General features: G+C 33.5%; 1 pseudogene; it reads left to right on the top strand.

The window, feature by feature from the left end:
- Positions 1 to 1,040: 1,040 nt before the first annotated feature.
- LOC102472503 (cysteine-rich PDZ-binding protein pseudogene) lies at positions 1,041 to 1,592 on the top strand (annotated as a pseudogene).
- Positions 1,593 to 2,200: the final 608 nt, after the last annotated feature.

Below are 2,200 nucleotides of genomic sequence, written 5' to 3'. Positions count from 1 at the left end.
AACAACAAAGAAACAAGTGACAGAAGAACTAATGCTGAAAAAGTAGAGTTCTTATTTCACATGTATTTTTAACAAATCAGGGGACAAACAAATGGCTTAACACTTATATCACTGGTCTCCCACATGATCAACTGTGTTTTTTTTTTTTTTTTCCAGCTGCTCTTTGAGTCCTGTGACTGGTGGCTTGAAAATCACACCTGGACATGTGTGCATACATTCCCAGCATCCCAGGAAGAGAAGAGAGGATAGGAGATTTGCAGATGGCCATGCCTTTTGGGGATAATTTCTCACTTTCCCTCTGACTGTGTCTCTCTTTCTTCAGAAAGCTAATGCACTGTAAGAAAAAACCTCTCAGAAAAAACTGAAAAATATTTAATGTTTATGTTAAAGTCAAAATTTAAGAGAATAAGACTAGAATAATTCCAGAGAATGGACATACAATTGAAGATATTATATAACAATAATTCAGTAAGAAAAAAAATTGAGCAATTTTTAAAATAAAAAAAATAGTTTTAGCTAATATTAACTTAAAAGTTAAGAACTTCCAAGTAGAAAATGAACAATTAAAAGGCCAATTAACTACAGAGAAAAATGTTCTTACAAATTGGTAGAAACACTTGATGTAGTCAATAAGTGAACAGAAGACCTGAATTAAATAAATAATTTTTAACAAAAAATTACTTAACACGTTTTTCAGTTGATGTAGAGGTGTATAGAACTATAGAAAAAGCCATCAAAAAGTAACTGAAATGTGCCAAATGGTTGAAAAACTGGCAAGCCAGATGCTATTTTTAAAATTATTTATTTAATGTTATTTGTTATTGTTTTCTTTTGAATTTTCTATAGGACATGTGTATGAGAGAGAGAGAGAGAGAAAGCAAGTGTCCTGGGCCAGGACTTGAACTGTGGTCAGCCTATAAGTCTACGGCATTAAACCACCATGCCAATTGCTAGCCCCCCAGATGCTATATAAAATTTCCAGAACATAGGTAAAATGAGAAATGCTTCAACTGTGGTTTCTGGACCTACATAGAAATAAGATGACATGTGGAAAACATTCAAGAGAGGTTTTAGGATATTTTTTAACTGCTGCTGGTTTTGTAGCTAGGGGAATCGTCGGCAGAATAGTGTGCAAAAAATGTGAAAATAAACTTGATACTGTTATCACTCCAGATACTTGGAATGATGGTGCAAGGAATACCACAGAAAGTGGTGGAAGAAAGCTGAGTGAAAATAAAGCTTTGACTTGAAAAAAGCAAGGTTCAACTCATATGGAAAGAACAAGTTCTCTACTTGCAGAATTTGTAAAAGTTCTGTGCACCAACCGGATTCTCATTACTGCCAGGGCTCTGCCTACAAAAAGGGTATCTGCACAATGTGTGGGAAAAAGGTTTTGGATACAAGCAAACAAACATCTGTCTAGATGTGTACATAGAATTTCTCGCTTTCTTTATGATTTTATTTTCGGCTTTGAATTTTCAAAGCATGACACAGAAGCTTACAAAATAGCATGTTGTAAGATAAATAATTAAGTATAAACCAGGGAAGTTGATTACATTCATTCTTTTGCTCACCAGAAGTTCGAACAGCCACAATGTAGTTAATCTTCCACCTTAAGTGGTTATTTTCCTTACTAGCTTCTATTGGAATTGAAATAAGTGGCAATTGCAATGAAAAATATTTCCCAGTTCTGTATGCACTTCTTATTTTATGTTATTTATATAATTCTTATTCTCTCTTTCTACTTTATACATGCTACAAAAATGAGGAGAATATTGAACTTGACATCCACACTTAAAATTTTAACCTCATTTCCTTGCTTATTCTTAGAATAAATAGTCCCTTCATTAGTTGCAGTTTCATAGGCTTTTTACATGTTTGAGGCCGTTATTATTGAATGATTTCTTAACTGTTAGTTCAAGTCCATATCAAAGACAAGCTGGGTTGATTTGTAATTTTAAAAATTTTCCCATGAAGCCCAAGTGCCAGTTTCTTTCATGTGTGAGCAAGAACACAAGGAACGCCCATAAGTGCCAGTTTCTTTCATGTGTGAGCAAGAACACAAGGAACACCCATATGCCCAAATAAACACACTAAATTTCAGAAAAGCACATATTTTATATATTACCTTGAATTTAAATTATCATAAAGTTAGAACATTGTCCATGATGACATGTAATGAAAATAAATCTCTGCTCTT

The sequence above is a fragment of the Tupaia chinensis genome, unplaced genomic scaffold, assembly GCF_000334495.1.
Source record: "Tupaia chinensis unplaced genomic scaffold, TupChi_1.0 Scaffold140808_1, whole genome shotgun sequence".
NCBI lineage: Eukaryota > Metazoa > Chordata > Mammalia > Scandentia > Tupaiidae > Tupaia > Tupaia belangeri.
The sequence above is the reverse complement of the archived record's forward strand: the minus strand, read 5'-3'. Positions and strand labels throughout refer to the sequence as shown.